Consider the following 17,131-nt stretch of genomic DNA (forward strand, 5'->3'; position numbering starts at 1 on the left):
AGAGTGACTCCTTTGTAACAAAGAATGTCCGGGTGGCAGGCCTTGATCTCCTCCAAGCATGCTGGCCATGCAAGGAAGGAAAGGCTAAGTACAGATAGTTGCTAGGCTAGTTGTTACATGGTAAAAGGCTGCTGGGTGTAGGTTTTAGGTTGGAGTCCACCAGGGTGCGCAAAAAGAGTTGACCTTTTTATTTATCCTGTACACAATCTGCATAATTGGAATACTCTATTCCTTTCTTAACTGATCTTTATAAAGCCTGTGTGCTATGGCATTCAGTAGTTGAAAGCTGAGGTCATACCCTCTGGCTAATTATTAAACTTCTGCCAGATTACCAAATGTCTTCCTTTTTTTCTTTTTTAATAAATGATTCCTTAGGTGACCCTGCAAACATTGAAAACTTGCATTTTTAAAGTCCCTTTTGAGCTCAAATGTTCAAAATAAAGTAATTGAAATTGCATCTTTGTAATGACAAGTATAAGGTGACTTTTTTCTGAGGAGTAAACTTCAGAAGAAGAAAAAACCCTTTGCCTTATGGTAGGGCAGAGATAATACATTAACTTGTTTGATCATCACAATGACACACTGAAAGAGTATAAAAGTGAAAATCATTTTGTAACAGAACAGAATAAAGCCTATTCATTGGTAATGATTTGATAACTTTCTTAAAGGCCAAAGATTTGGAATAATATTCAATATCATTGAGGGTTTATAATATGCCACTTTCCTAAATGTTTTACATGTATTAATTCATTAAATCCACAAAACACTATGTGGCAGGTACTATTCTTGATCCCATTTAAAATAAGAGGAAACCAAGGCACTAGACAGTTTGTCTAAAGTCCTTGATCTCATACCTCTTACTCATAAAAGGCTAAACAACTGGATGAGATATTTTGTTCCTCCTAAAAAAAAGTCTAAAACTTCAGTGCTTGATTGCATATTCGAACCAGAAAGTGATGATGGGCCCTAACCCAGACCAGCTCAGGCCAAATGTCTGTGGGGCTAGGGATGCTATTTTTTTTTTACGTTTCTTTATTTTTATTTATTTATTTTTTTGAGAGAGAGAGAGAACAAACTGGAGAGGGGCAAAGAGAGAGGGGACAGAGGATCCAAAGTGAGCGTCATGCAGACCGCAGACAGCCTGATCCAGGTCTTGAACTGGCAAACTACGAGATTGTGATCTGAGCCCAAGTCAGATGCTTAACCAATTGAGCCATCCAAGCGCCTCCTAGGGGTGCTATTTTTTGTAAATGCCCCAAGGGATTCTGATGTGCCACCAAGTTGAGAACCTCTGGCTGGATGAGAATCTAAATAAGATCTTAATGAACTGTTACCACATCACCATGACCATCATCACCACAACTAGTTTCTCTTTAAATTGAAATAAGTAAGCAAAGTTTAGAGCAAGCAATGGAGAGACAGTAATGATGGAAATACACTAGAAGGCAATCTGGAGAGCTGAAGCCATTGTTCTCAGGAACAACAAAGGTTATGGCCTCTCCTCTGCCAGAATATAATCTGGGTGCCTCCATGTACACACCTTCCCCTCCTTATAACACACATGGGCTTCACTCTTGAATCGTGGGGACATTTTAATCCATACAAATGATTGCCTTTATTCTACCACTGCACGAAGTTGCATTGAATTCCTATAATGAATAAAATACCACGGGAAATAGGAAAATGGGCAAGATGTGTTCCCCACCCTCCAGAAGCTCAGTCTATCAGAAGAGACAATAAAATGCTGAGAAAATCCAGTGCAGAAAAGTTGACTGCTAGCCAGGGAACCAGGAAAACTTCCATGATGGAAGTACCATTTCAGCTGGTTATTGTGGATGCTGAGGGGTTTTAAAGAGCAAAGCAAAGCACACAAGGTTAAACTCCAAGAATCACCTGAGTCAGTGCAAGGGGGCGCCCCTTGAGAATTGTGGTTCACTTCCACTGGCATGAAAGAAGGAAGAAAAGCAGTTAAAGTGCCCAGAGGTCCAACACCTGGCCTCTTTGCTCTCAGATCCATTTCTTGCCATTCTTCTGTTCTGTTCTGGATCTCACAGGGGCTCAGTCTGCACTGTCCAGAGCCCCAGCCAGCAGGCCTCCAGCTGGGTTGGTCCTGGAGGCACAGACTGAAGGCTAGAGGCAACAAGAGAGAAGCCCAGTGTGTGTACGGCCCTTTTCCTGTTCAATCTCAGAGTCGGCTCCTGCGGCACCTGTTTTCTCCGTGGCTCTGGCTCCCACTGAACAGGCTCAGGGTGCTCATGGCACCTGCTGGTGACCTTGGCTTCTGTGCTCTGGCAACCCTGGCAACACATCTTTGTCCCTCTAGACAGCAGGGGTGTCTTACTCGGTCTGGGATGCTATACTAAGGTACCATAGACTGGGTGGCTTATAAGCAACAGGAATTTATGTGTCACAGTTCTGGGGCCTGGACGTCCAAGCTGGGGGTGCCAGCATAGTCGAGTTCTGATGAGAGCCCTCTCCCTGGCTGTAGACTGCCAGCCCTTTGCTGCATTCTTGCATTCTTGCGAGGCAGGGAGAGAGCACGCCAGCCTCTTCTGCCTCTCGTAAGGACACAAGTCCCATCCACAAGGGCTCCAACCTCATGACCGAACTGCCGCCCAAAGGCCCCATCTCCTAATAAGACCACATTGAGGATTAGGCTTCAACGTGAATTCTGGGGGAATGCAAACATTCGGTCCATTGTGGGAGGGCAGGTTGGCAGTACTTTTTTGCCTGTGCCAATCACCGGAATGCCTCCCCATCCCAGCTGTCACCCTTGTAACAAATTCCCTGTATTATATTCCCTGGTATTCTCTGCATTTAAAATATTTTGAGTAATGGGGCACCTGGGTGGCTCAGTCGGTTAAGTGTCCAACTCATGATTTCAGCTCAGGCCATGATCACACAGTTTCGTGAGTCAGAGCCCCGCATCAGGCTCTGTGCTGGCAGTGTGGAGTCTACTTGGGATTCTGTCTCTCCCCCTCTCTGCCCCTCCCCCACTCATGCTGCTCCATCTCTTTCAAAATAAATAAATAAACTTAAAAAATTAAAAAATTGCAATGTCCAAAGTTGTTTTATTTCTAAAATATATACATTGGGAAGTGGGCTGTCATGATATCGACACCACTTGTAATGTGCTCTTAGTCTGCTTTTTTATACCTTTTAAACTAATATACTCCTTTTCAGATCACCCAGTGACAATTTTTCCTGACTTTTTCTCATTCTCTTTTCTCATTCCACCATGCAGTTATGTGGGGGCTGCTCAGGCTCTCTGTCCCATCCCTCTGACGACAGAGGCTGGCCTGTGGCCCAGGCCCATCCAGTCATAGATCATAATCTTGTTGGCCACAGTTTCTGATTCAAGGGTAGGATGGCAAGGAGAGCTTGGCTAATTCTTCCTTTTTCTTTCTTGCATATATTTTTAAATGTTTATTCGTTTTTGAGAGAAAGAGAGAGACAGAGCATAAGCGGGGGAGGAGCGAGAGACAAAGACACAGAATCCCAAGCAGGCTCCAGGCTCTGAGCTGTCAGCGCAGAGACGGATCAGGGCTTGAACTCACAAACCGTGAGATCATGATGTGAGCTGAAACCGGATACTTAACTATCTGAGCCACCCAGGCACCCTAATTCTTCACTTTTCTAAGTGGAATCAGAAGTAAAATTTCCCTTCTTCTTGGGCAAGTGTTGGTGAACTTTAAAGAACCACCTAGCAAATACTTCAGGCTTTGTAGAACAAGAGGCAAAATAAGGATAAGGTGTGGGTACTTATATAGCAAGAGAGAAAACACATTTCTACAAGAATTTCATTGACAAAATTCAAAGTATAATAATAATTGAGCACTTTTTTACATAATAAGTTTATTAATAATAGAATTCTTTTTTGTGAGATACAATTTTGCTAATTTGGTGTCAATGTTAGTGTTCTTATGTAATCATCTGCAAATATTCATATGCTAATACTGAGACGGTATGTATTTCATCATTGAAAATGTCTTTCTGTACAGATAAGTACTGCCAAATACTAGTATAAACCCATGAGCCTATGATTTTATTGAGCATATTCATTCCTTGGGAGGCATCGCTACATTTCTGTGATTCTTTTGATAATTGTATTTGGCATGTCTTTGCATTTAAAATGAACAACTACTGGAGCACCTGGGTGGCTCAGTCAGTTAAGCATCTGACTTCAGCTCAGGTCATGATCTCAAGGTCTGTGGGTTTGAGCGTTTGAGCCCTGTGTTGGGCTCTCTGTGTCAGCACAGTGCCTGCTTCGGGTCCTCTGTCTTCCTCTCTTTGCCCATCCCCCACTTATGCGCGCGCGCGCGCGCGCGCGCGCTCTCTCTCTCTCTCTCTCTCTCTCTCTCTCTTTCTCAAAAAATAAATAAATAGGGGTGTCTGGGTGGCTCAGTCGGTTAAGCCACCCACTTCGGCTCAGGTCATGATCTCACAGTTCGTGGGTTTGAGCCCTGCATCAGGCTCTGTGCTGACAGCTCAGAGCCTGGAGCCTGTTTCTGATTCTGGGTGTCCCTCGCTCTCTGACCCTCCCCTGCTCACACTCTGTGTGTATGTCTCTCTCTCAAAAATTATAAATAAATAAATAAATAAATAAATAAACATTAAAAAAAAATAAATAAAAGGAACCATTCCCAAAGGAAACTTAAGGGAGGCTCCTGAATAGTATAGACCAACAGATTTTGCAATATGGAAATTTCCTTTGGGTTTGCCTCAAGACTTGATAAACACTACTAGAACTGCAGTTTAAGTTATATATATATATATATATCCTCTGCAAATTTGTGTGGGAATGGAGATATCATTTCTTATTTTAACTTCTGACAGTGTGAGAAGTGCATAAAGCTGCCGGATGCTATATGTGATTTAAATGTTAGTTGTTATTGAAATGGCTTTGTCACAGTTTAAAACAACACATACAGTGTTGTTTTGCCTTCTAGTTTTAGGATGAATGCATTAAGAAACATTATCAAGCCTGCAGCAGAAGTTAATTTTGAGAGCTATTTGATGTATGATAATAGGGGTTAAGTGCAGTTCTTTTTGTTCAGAAATTCAATCTAAGCCCTGAGCTGAAACAATTGCAATAAAACTTTGCCACTGCCAAGCCACTGAAGTGATGTGTGGTAGGTCAATTCAGGATATTCAGCTTCTGTTTCGTAAAAAAAAAAATGCATGAAACTGACAATGGGTAAGCCCATTAGAGTGAATGAAGTCCACTGTTGATGCTGTTTGTTCAGTAGCACATAATATGTTTAAATATTTTCTACCAAGTACCTACTGATAAATAACACAATGAGTAACTACAGGCTTTAAACATCTTAGTTTTCACAAACGTTGTAAATTTCTCCAACTAAATTGTTTTTCTACTTTACACACATTTATATCACCATCAGAGTAACACATCTTAGGAGATTCCACTTCAAGTTGTACTGAATTCATATATGGTCTCAGCCATTTTGGAAATATTCTTACCTCCAGTTCTTCCACACAGACTACAGGAGCGAATTGTTCGGTGACTTCAAGCTCCCGCGGATTTAAGTAAACGATGACAGCTGAGCACATTCAGTAACATTTGGACAACAAAGACAAAGGAAAACCACTTGAAATCATTTATCTTTCAAAAAAAAAAAAATGTCCTCTGTGAGGAACTGTTTCTCACCCAAAGGTAATAATAGATTTAAATAAGTTTATTTTCTCTGGACACATTTCCTTGGCTGTTGCAATAAAATATGGTCTAATTAACTCACCAATGGCAAATAGTTGTCCTTGCTCAGCTAATAAATGTGCCATTAGGAAACTTACTTTGCAGCCTTATTTTCCGGTTTCATTTCTGTGCAGGAATTCTGCTTGATGACACTTCCTACTTTAGAGGTTCTAATTTTTCTAGGGGCACCTGGGTGGCTCAGTCCGTTAAGCATCTGACTTTGGCTCAGGTTATTAGCTCACGGTTTGTGAGTTCAAGCCCTCCATCGGGCTCTGTCTCCCTCTCTCTCTAACCCTTCCCTGCTCACACTCTGTCTCTCTCTCTCTAAAATAAACAATAAAACATTTTTAAAAAAATAAAGAAAAATAACAGTTCTAATTTTTCTGACTGTTGCTTTCCTGTGAATTGGGAGTATTGCTATGAGCGTTAAGTCTGGTAACACCAAGTTATGTCATATTCAGTTAGCTGACAAAAAGAAAAAGTCTTTGCCATCTAATCCAATAAAGTAATCTGCCTTCTCCTGTGCCTTAAAGGCAGACATTCAAACCCCACTCTTCTTTTTGCGTTTGCATTCTGGCATAATGAGTACTCACTGGTGATAAAACTTAAGACATTGTAAAACACTGGTATCTATGACAACTGAAATGTCATCACATTTAAGTGTCACTGCCATGTGTAGTGTGCTGGGCAACGTTTACAGTGGCAAGTGTCATACATGGAGTCTGTTGCATTTACTCAACTCTGCCCTTGTGGTGCCAGTGCATCCAAATGAAACTTGATAAAACTTGATGGACACGAAAGTGTATGTTTCGTTCAATTTTCATGTCACAAAATAGCATTCTCTTTTTGATTGTTTCTAAACATTTAAAATGTAAAACCACTCCTGATGTGTAGGCTGTACAAAAGCTGGTGATCAGCAGGCTGCAGCTTATTGACCCTGCACAGAAATCCTAGAACTCCTGGGGACCATGATTCCTGTCTTTAGGGGCAATCCTCTCCAGGATAAGAGAATCTGAGTGTGCATGCATATGTCTATGTGTGCATGCGTGCATGTACGTGTGTGTGTGGTAGACACTTGTTGGGCTCCTACTTCTAGGCCCTAAGGCTTCAGTTTCTATTGTCCTTCCCTGGATTGTGTGAACAATTCCAGCCTCCTTCTTCAGGGGACAGAGTAGGAAGAATTTTGTCATTTGTACTTGTAATTGTCCTAACAGTACCACTGAGTTTACTGATTGCCAGTAACCTTAGATTGGACAAAAACATTTGCTTCTCAAATGCTGAGAGAGACATAGCTGTAAGAGGAATAGCATCACACTCGAAGGTTCATGTTACTAATCTTATGAAGAACTGCTGCAGGGGTGAGCAGGGTTCGTGTGGCATTTCTCCTGGTGACCGACTTCCTTATGGCACCTACTGCTAAGTCACAACCTGTAGTTTTGTACCATCTGCTGTTTGTGATCATCCTTATAAGGTGTTATAACACATTTAAAAATAGATCCTTTTTCTTTGCTTAGTGGAGACAATTGTCATCATGCCTTAATATAACATTTTCCGTATAATATTTCTGTTCCTGTGAATGTGAAGTTTCTTCCTAGAAAATTAAAAAGTTCAAAGAGTTAACAAATCCAGAGGTGAAGGATTTTATTGAAGTCAACCAATAATGCTGGGGCTCATTATTGATGCTCTAAATACAGCATTAATATCAAAGTTTTGAAAAAGCATACTTTTTGCCAATGCATATTTATTGTGTTAAGAGTCTGCTGTTGGGAGCAAACGCTCTGATAAGGATGGCACTGACATAAAGGTGTTAATGGAATGTCCATTCCATGCCAGGCACTACATGGTTTTACATATATTGTCTCCAATCCTCAAAGCAACCCTGAAAGATATGTATTATACAACCCATTTTACAGATGGAGGCTTGAGGAGGCAAAGTCCAGAGCCACTTCAGGTGAGGGGCCAGAACTGGAATCTGAAATCATGACTCGACTTTAAATATTAAATACTGTGCACTCCCATCCTTATTCACAGCGTGGCTACTCGCCGTCCTGTGGAAGGGTGATGCAGAAGTCTCTGGTACATGAAACGCTAGTCTAAACTGCCAAAGAAGGCTGCCATGCTTTCTCACACTAACATGCACAAACACACCCCTCTATTCAACAGAAGGGGCATCAGAGTATGAGGATCAGAAAAATCCTTGAGTGTGACAAGCTGTGACCAATGCCTAGGACTCATTTTATTTTGGGGCAGCATGCATAATTCAAAATAATACATCCTCTTTCTTTCAAAGAAAGGACGTTGTAGTGAGGATCAAAGAAGGGCCTGATGTGGAACTACTCACAACGGTGACCACAGTGTAATAAGACATGTACCTTTATAAAGTCCTAGAAAGCTTCAGAAACGTTATCAAGCCAGTGAAATTGAACATCTAAGTGAGAGTTCATGCAAATTGTGTACGGAATGTGAGTCTCCTCTTCAAGGCCCTTGTTTCTTTGTAGGATGGCATTACTTTAAGTTCAGCAAATCACAAAGTAAACAACCACATGTATCTGATGAAATAATTTAGAAAAATTTCCTTTGAGAGTTTTGACAGACTTCTTTGAAAGGGCTTCAGTGGGTATTTTAATGTCATTTCTTTTCATTGTAAGAATACATTTACAGTACTAGAAGAGAATACCAAACCAGAAGAGTGACATTTCTGTTACACAATTACATGTTTGTGAACTTCAGATTCTTATCAAGTTATAGAGTGGTGAAAGTAGCAGTGTTCCTCTTTTTCTGTTGTGCAAAATACACATGACAAGAAATTTACCATCTTAGCCATTTGTAAGCATACAGTTGGTTGGCATTAAGGGCATCTGTATTATTGTGCAACCATGACCACCATCCATTCTCAGAACTTTCCGTCTGTCCTAATGACCCTGTACCCATTCAATGTAACTCCCGGTTCTCCTCTCCTTTGGTTTCTGGCAACTACCACTCTACTTTCGGTCTCTCTGAATGAGTCTACTCCAGGTTCCTCACACTAGGGGAATCCTAGTGTTTTCCCTGTTGTGTCTGGCTTACTTAGTACTTGCACACTGTCCTCAAGCTTCCTCCTAGTTGTGGCATGTGTCAGAATCTCCTCCCTCGTCAGGACTGAATAATATTCCATTGCGTGTATATATCACATTTTGTTTATCCATTCATCTGCTTGTGAACAGCTGGGCAGTGTTACTTTATGTTAATTTCATTTAGAAATTCACCTGGGGTATCTCTTTCGAAGTTCTTCTGTTTCAGTGAAACTCTCCCTTAAGCAAACCCAGCATTCAGGACAAGTTGCATCTTGCATATGAAGGGAGGAAGTCCTCTGGCAATTCCTTGAGCTGCTATTTGATCACTACTTCATGGTTCACCTTGAACCTGGATATGAAAGGAGGCTTACCTACCTTTAAAATGAGTAAGCTGCTATCTACTTATACTCAATCTTCTGCCTTCTCTGCCTTCCTACTCTGAGTTTTATTCTGCGTGAACACATTAGCATTATCCCATTAACACTGAAAAATTCCCCCATCTCAACCCTGGTTCTGACACCCCCTTATGATGGAGATCTGCTACCTTGCCTTTCCCTGATGCTGGTCATTTAAAAGTAATTAGGAAGCTGCGTATAAAGTACAACATAAAGTAACTGATCTTTAAAAATGTATGTCTAAATGTGTGTTGTCCTTCAAAACTATCACCTTCTCAAAATGTCTGTGGAATTATCTTCACATCTATGTTATGGGGTTTATTACTTTATAGGCACAGAGTGCTGTCATAGCTGATTCCCTCCTCCCCTCCTGGACTTCATTCCATTCCATCCCATCCCAACTCCCCCTGCTGCTGTCCTTGACTGGGTCCAGGCAGGGAAGTGGACCTGGAGGGTGTGAAGATGCAGACTATTTCACATATATATGTTTTTCATGAGTCTGGTGCTTGCCTGCTTGACGTGCTTTACCACGTGATCATTAGTTGTGCACCAGAAAACCCAATCAGAGCAGGTCTCACTGTTGTAACTCCATGGCTTCCTATGCTTACAGGGAAGCCATTTTCTTACTATCTTCTCCCCTACCTTCTTGCTGTGGCATTACATCTCACCCCACTCCTGGCCATGTACACCATACAGTTGTGCATGTTGTACACTGACTAAAGGCATATTATCATAGAAAACACAGATTTATATGTTTACTATAGCAACTTCCTGCCAGATAGAAGTGAGGCATATTGAGAAAGAAGAGCCCTTTTCCTGCTTCCTATGAGAATGCTGTATTTTGCATTTTCTGCTTCTGAAGATCCCATACAGATGTTTGCTTACAGGTTTGCAGATGTGCAGATGCACACAGCCCACATAGAATTTTCTCTCCTGACCACTGTTTGTGCCTAAAAATTCTCATTTTAAGCTTTCTTCCTTAATATGGAAAATATCACAAGGTCTGAAAAGCATGGTTTAGTGGCCAATATCTAACCCAGGAAGGCAACTGATTACTTCACTGTTGCCTTGTAGCGCAATGTTCTGATCAAAGTCCTATGTCAGTTTTAAGGAACTCACTGTTACCAAGCTCTCTTCTAGCTCCTTGGTTACTTTAGTTTGGAGTACAGGACCGCCTTTAGACTAGACAAGGAAGGATACTGCTTACAGGATATGATACGAAGGCTTTGCTCAAAATGATCTCCTCTAATGGTCGTTTTTAGTGCATAAAATTAACCACGAAATCACTGAAGTAGAAGGAAACTCACAGAACCACAACAACCAAAAGAGCCTGGGTCTCCCAGGCCCTGCCCCACTCTTCCCCACCCACTCAGGCAATGCTAACATCACAGCACGTTCCCTGCCATGTCTGGATGCAGGAGCCCTTCCTAACTCCTGCTTCAGGCAACAATCGGCATGCATTTGAAACCTCTTTGCTGATTCTGAGTTCTAGACCAGGAGTCTCATTAAAATGCAAACCCCTGAGAGGAAAAATGTAACACGTCAGGAAGACCTGTCACTCCAGCATGTGACATGAGAGTCTTATGTGATTAATTTCTCTCCCCTTTGACCTCTACAAGCAACTAGAACTTCCACTGTTCTACTTGTGAAATAACCCTCACGTTTGTTTCCAGGCCCTTACCACCACAACTACTAGTGTATTCCTGCTCCTGTCCACCTGGCTTTCACGTGACACCAGAAGACCAGCCCTATGACCAGAGCTGCTGCTCAGGGCCACCTGGCCACACTCAACGGTCTAAGACTACAGACCAGACCCAGAGCCTGATCCAGCTCAAGAAGATATTTTAGTAGCACCTGAATGGCATAGTTGGTTACATGTCTGACTCTTGATTTTGGCTCACGTCATGATCTCACAGTTTGTGAGTTCGAGTTCTGCATTGGGCTCCATGCTGACAGTGCAGGACCCGCTTAGGATTCTCCCCCTTCTCTGCCCCTCCCCTGCTCACGCACACTCTCTCTCAAAATAAATAAACTTAAAAAAAAGAAGATATTTTGAGGGTGACACCAGAGTATTTCTTAGGGAACTGTATCTGCTTAGAAAGATAAAAAGGGGAGGCCAGCAGGGTATGGACTAACCAAGGGGAAACAAACTGCCCGGCATAGCAATAAACAGGAATTCCAGGGTAGGGATAGACAGGGAGCCTCGGGGTGGGGAGATGGGCAGAGAGAGAGGAGAGGGAAGAGGTGCATGTGTGCGCTGGTGTGTGTGTGTGTGTGTGTGTGTGTGTGTGTAGGATGGGATGGAAGACAGCACAGATGGCCATCCCCAAGGATGCAGGAGTCAAAGAACTCTTGGGTGACACTGCTGTGTGTGAGTACTGGAATCAGACAACGAAGCAAATGGATGGTGGACGGCAGGGGCCAGGTCTCTCACTGATAGAGTAGGAAGTTGCAGCCAAGCAAGGGTGAAGGGTAGAAGGATCTGTGCTGCAATGGATCAGAGTAACGTCAGGATGAATGCATGCTCTGCTTGACACAGATTGTGACCTGGAGAAGTCCTTACCACCATGTGTGTATACACAGGTTAGTGAGCTCACACACAGTTCTTTGCTCTGTCATCTAGGAAAGCCTAGAAGCAACAACACTCCTATACTAGCACATCCAGCACCCAGATGGCGGTTTCCAGTATCATTGTCCAATAAAAGGGACCAGGATACTTTGGAGAAACAGCTGATTCTGGAGCTGGGGCAGGAAGTACATACAAGATGAACCTGGAACACCTGGAGTCCCAGAAAAGTCAACAAAAAAACAAACACAGAGCAACTATGATGAAGAGGGTATATCAAAAGTGCACAGTGACCCAAGCTGGGACAATTTGAGCAATAAAACAAAGTAGTATGGCATTAAAAATCAAAGTATGAAGTCAGCATCCACAAGTCCCATGGATGACAGACTGGATAACTAAATGACTGGATGTTTATGAATGGGGTAAAAGAGACAAAAGTCCCTTCACGAAGAATTTCAAATAATTTATATGGACACCTCAGGGAGGCAGTGTGTTACTACCTGCTTCATACATGTGAGCTGTGCAGAGAGGCTTTCTTGTGAAGAGGACAGGATGGCAAGGGGACAAAGAGTAGCCATAGAGTAGAGAAACCAGAAAGACACACCTACACCTGTGATCAAGGCCAACATCAGCAGTCACAAATCATGTTGACAGTATGAAGCCTTGACATGAAGGGACACAAATCCTATGGGAATGCAAGATGTCAACAACAGGGGGAAATGGGTGCATGGGGACGCATTTCCTTCTCAATTTTATTTTATTTTTTAAATTTTATTAACTTCTCAATTTTTCTGAAAGTCTAAAGCTTTTTTTTTTTTTTTTAAGTCTAACGCTGTTCTAAAAAATAAAGCCTATTTTTTAAAGAGGACTCATGGTGGGTGGTGCCTGGGTAGTACATTTGGTTAAGCATCTGACTCTTGATCTTGGCTCAGGTCATGATTTCACAGTTTGTTAGTTCAAGCCCTGCACTGGGCTCTGTGCTGATGGTGCAGAACCTGCTTGGGATTCTGTCTCTCCTTCTCTCTGGACTTCCCCTGCCTGCGCACCAGCTCGCTCTCGCTCGCTCTCTCACTCTCTCTCAAAATAAATAAATAAATTTTTAAAAAAAGACTCATAGGGGGCACCTGGGTGGCTCAGCTGGTTGAGTGGCTAACTTCAGTTCCGGTCATGATCTCATGGTTTATGGGTTCAAGCCCCACGTCGGACTCTGTGTTGACAGCTCAGCACCTGAAACCTGCTTCTGATTCTGTGTCTCCCTGTCTCTCTGCCCCTCCCCTACTCACACTCTGTCTCTCTCCCCCTCTCAAAACTGAATAAATGTTAAAAAAATTTTCTTTAAAGACTCATAGGAATGGAAATGTTAGATATACAATTTCAGACTATTTAGGTAGCTGGCATAATGAATCCTCCTGTGTCCCCAAGCCCGATGGAAGGTCCAGTACACTCACTTATTCTGATGCAACCTTGGGGCGGGAAACAAAGAGATTGGGTACAGAAACCTACCTCCCATCTGTTCTTCCTCTGAGACTCATGGAAGTAATGTCCTCCACAGAGGGACTCCAGTGCAAGAAAATAGCAGTGATCTGTGACAGAGCTGGTGTGACCTGGAGGAGAAGCTTCATGACAGGCACCTCTAGAGTAAAACTGAACCTCTAGAGTAAAACTGAGACTCACTCTTCTTTCTCAAATATCTTACCAGAAGATGTATCAGTCAAGGTCTAGTCAGGAAAACTATTCTAAATATTTCAAACATAAGGAATTTAATGCAAGAGATTGGTTACAAAGCTGCTGGAAGGCCCAAGAAGACAAAGGATGGGGGGATTCTGAAAGAACAAGAGAGAATAAAGTGATACCCAGAGATGAGAAGCAGTGAATACCCATAAGTGGTCAGCGTGGAGCAGCCCAGAAGAGATGCCGTGATTCTCTGACAAGGTGCTGCCTGGGTAAGGACTGCTGGGGTCCGGAATCACCCACCTCACTGGCAAATGGCCAATGCAACTTCCAGCAACTGCTAGGAATGGCCACACAGGAAGAGCCAGAAGCAAGTGTCTCTTTTCCCTGCTGGTCTTCTACCAGGGCCTCCCCTTGGCACGACCTACCAGCAGCCGGATGATGCAGTGTGTGGGGCTCCAGCCCCAGCAGGACAGAAAAGAGACCACAAGCACCGATGGACACTGAGGCAAACTGGTAAGTTGCCAGCAAGGAGATTGATCCTTAGCCAGGACCGGACCAACTCTTGGTTTGTACTAACCCTCAAGGCCTTCCAGAATCTTTGCTTTGCAACATTTACACCTTCTCCTCTCAATCCCTGCTCCTCCAGCCAACCAAGCATCTCCACAATGCCCTCGAGTATCCTTTCCTACCCCAGTGCCCCGCCTTTGCTGTTTCCTAAGGGAAACCCCTGCCTGATGTGTGTGAGTAAAATCTTCCCCATGCTTTCAAATTCTGCTCACATAGCTCCCGTTCTGCCAAATGTTCCTCTCACTGTTCTCACCTGGAAGCAGAAGTGTGTGGGTTAAAAGGAAAAAAAAAAAAAGGAAAAGAAAAAGAAAAGAAGAATCCATAATTCAGAGCAACTGAATTTTATAAACACTCCCACTGTAGCTGCAGCCACTCAGCTTTGGTAAGCATGTACCCGCTGACCTGGTGTACCACAGGACCCGGAAGCAGTGTCTCTGTCTTGTGAAATTCCTTAGCCATCCATGGAGCCTGCCCCACAGCGCTCACTACTTTCTACCATGAATTACGGTTGTTTCTGCACACTTCTTCACCTTCCTGCAGAAAAGCATCCTCAAGTATCAGAAAGGCATGGGCTAAAACCCCAGCCCCAGGGGTTTCAGTCCCTCCTCTATTAAACCCAGCAGCAGCAACAGTGACCCTATACCACAGAGCTGTTAAAAGAATTGGGGGGGGGCGGTGGGCAACTGGTTGGCTCAGCCAGCATCTGACTCTTGATTTCAGCTCAGGTCATGATCTTAGGGTTCGTGAGTTCATGCCCCCTCTCCAGCTCTGTGCTGTTAGCACAGAGCTCAGTTGGGGTTCTCTCTCTCTCTTTCTCTGCTCCTCTCTCAGTGGTACACGCACACACATTCTCTCTCTCTCAAAAATAAATAGACATTTAAAAAAATTACATGAGGTAACACATCAAAACATCTCACATAACAGTCCCTGGAACATGGTAGAAGCTTTAATAAGTGCAGTTTCCTACCCTTCTTAGGATTTTTAGCACTCTAGGAGAGGAGCCATATTATGATTCAGTTTTTAATTACCCTTTGTAACTAGTAATTGCTCAAAAATATTCTTGTTAACATATCCATTGAAAGAATGAAGTAGTTGATAGCAAGGACAAGGTAGGGGTTGGGGATGTGAGCCCAGACCTGTTGGGGGAAGTGGAGGTGGGCCAGTTGGAAAAAGACCAGAGAAAACAAAGAGGAACACAGGGAATGACAGACCTAAGTCCATGGTATCCCTGAGGAGCTTGGAGGGACTCTTTGGCACCTTCCAATCTACACTGGGCACAATGTGTACTATTGTCTACTTCCCAGTTCTGGCTTTGGTTGAACTGGAAATCAGGATCCTGGGCCACCAAACAGCCTTCTTGGTGGTAGTAATGACAGCGGCAGTATTTTACCTACAGCTGCTGATGGCATTTCCATACACTAACTCCAGTGGGGCAGGGGCAGTTGGCAATGGTGCATGATGGCAGGAGAAGCGCTCAACTAGGAATGCAATGATAGTTCTGTACAGAAAGACCACGCATTTCACAATTTCTGTCCCGCTTGAATTGATAGATACCTGTCAACTAAATCCTGCCTATAACCAAATATGCTTGAAATCTGCTTACAGCTTCAATCTGGTTTTCCCAGTAGGGCAAGTGTCAACAAAATCTTTTCTCACATGTCTGCTCCTCACCTTTAATCTAAAAATCACAGAATCATAGAATCAGAGGAGCCCAAAGCCCTACCTGCTCTAGGCACTTTTGTGCAACAATTAAAGGACTAACCCAAACCCAAAATGTTAATGAGAGGTAAACTAAGACTCACAGATAAAATGTGACTTGTTCCAGGCTCACAGGTGGGCTCTGGAAGTCCTGCCCCTGTGGGAACCTAGGCTTCTGGCTCCCACAGCAGGACTGTCTCTGCCTCCAAAGGTAGTGAAGGAAATGTCACTTGGCAACCTCCTTTAATACTTCAGAGACTGGGATGGGGCTTCTTGAAAGTAGGCTGCTCCATTTGTAGGCGGCATGATAGGATGGTGGTTCTTCCTGGGGCAAAACCACTCAGCATGTTTTCTTCCATTGGGTGATTCTCAGCAAGTTACTGGGGAGACCAGGGTTGGGGGAAGATTGTATTTAGAATCATACAATCACAACATTTGGGCTGTAACATATCACTGCTTTGATTTATTGCTACTTGTTTATTTTTCTTGGAGGTTTCTAATAAAGCTAACACAAAGTATTTGATTTTGGCAAAATGATCTGGCACCCTAGGGGCACTGTTGGCTCTAGTCTGACTTCTCTCTGTGGCTGATCGGCACTTTTAGCCAGTACCCCACCATTTCTGGGGTCTCTCTTGATGTGGCATCACAGGTACATGTGTACCATCTTTTCTCCTCTACTGGGACCAGCTTTCTGTGGCTCTGATGGCGAGCTTCTGGTGTTCTTGTATCCTCTGACACATCTCCTTGTTTGCAGCAGGCATTCAATAATTGCCTATGGAATAAATACTTTCAGCCACCACGCGCGCAATCGGTACACCACTGCAATTCACTTCCATAACTACAATATATACACTCGACACAAAGCTTGGAATGAAACACATTGATGATACGTTTTTCTCTGGGCAGAGACAAAGCGCGGCTTCATCCCTTCCTTTTTCAGGTTTGCCCTAATTCTGTATCACCAGCATTACGTTTTCATAATAATAACAAACTATTCTAAGAAGAAAGACACCCCATACGATCATAGCAGAGAAAAAACCCATCGGATTTTGACTTGAGCGGTGTTTAGAGGATTAATAATTTTCGCTGCTGCTTGTAACGAAGTCAACACAACAGTCCACAGAATTAGTCAACTTTCTGAAAGAGGCGTCCAAAGAACTTCAAAGACATGGCCAAATTTAGCATAAATATTCCTTCTGATCGCCACATAAGAATGCTAACAGCGCGCCACCCGCTGGGCCGGGGTCGGAAACTGGCTACCGCGGTCCCACCCTCGGGTCGGGGACGCACCTCTTCTGTACCCAGCGTCAGCTGCACTTCGGGTGGGGGGAAAAACACGCCGGCACGCGCATGCGCCGCGCCCGCCCCGCCCCCAGCTCGCAGACACATTCTTCGAAAACTGGAGGCGGAGGCGCAGTTGCGCCTGCGGGGAGGGGGGGCGGAGGGGCTGGGTGTTGGGAGGGCG

The sequence above is a fragment of the Suricata suricatta genome, chromosome 4 (genome assembly GCF_006229205.1).
Source record: "Suricata suricatta isolate VVHF042 chromosome 4, meerkat_22Aug2017_6uvM2_HiC, whole genome shotgun sequence".
Taxonomy (NCBI): Eukaryota; Metazoa; Chordata; class Mammalia; order Carnivora; family Herpestidae; genus Suricata; species Suricata suricatta.